At 43.3% G+C, this 254-nt stretch overlaps 1 long non-coding RNA gene across 1 annotated transcript in view; it reads right to left on the bottom strand.

The window, feature by feature from the left end:
* Positions 1–63: 63 nt before the first annotated feature.
* Positions 64–254, bottom strand: part of LOC119590553 — an 89034-nt gene continuing 88843 nt past the window's right edge. The window contains exon 3 of the long non-coding RNA XR_005230269.1: positions 64–103. This is a non-coding gene — a long non-coding RNA (uncharacterized LOC119590553). The remainder of the gene's footprint in view (positions 104–254) is intronic.

The following is a 254-nucleotide window of genomic DNA, read 5'->3' on the forward strand; positions in this document are numbered from 1 at the left end:
GTATGCACCTAAAATATACCTCACACACACACACATCTCATCTCCGGCCTCCAAAGCACTTACCTTCGGGGACGCTGCTCCGGAGGGGTCGCCGCGCCCTCTGCTGGGAAGAGAAAGAGAGAAAATCATGAAGTGGATTTTTCTTCTTTTTTTGGCTGCGGAGAAACATAACTTTGGGGTAAAAAATTTAGTTTAAAAGATAATAGGAATTTAATGATGGTAACGCGTAACCCCCAAATTTTTATAAACGTTCC

Source organism: Penaeus monodon, chromosome 27 (genome assembly GCF_015228065.2).
Source record: "Penaeus monodon isolate SGIC_2016 chromosome 27, NSTDA_Pmon_1, whole genome shotgun sequence".
In the NCBI taxonomy this organism is placed as follows: Eukaryota; Metazoa; Arthropoda; class Malacostraca; order Decapoda; family Penaeidae; genus Penaeus; species Penaeus monodon.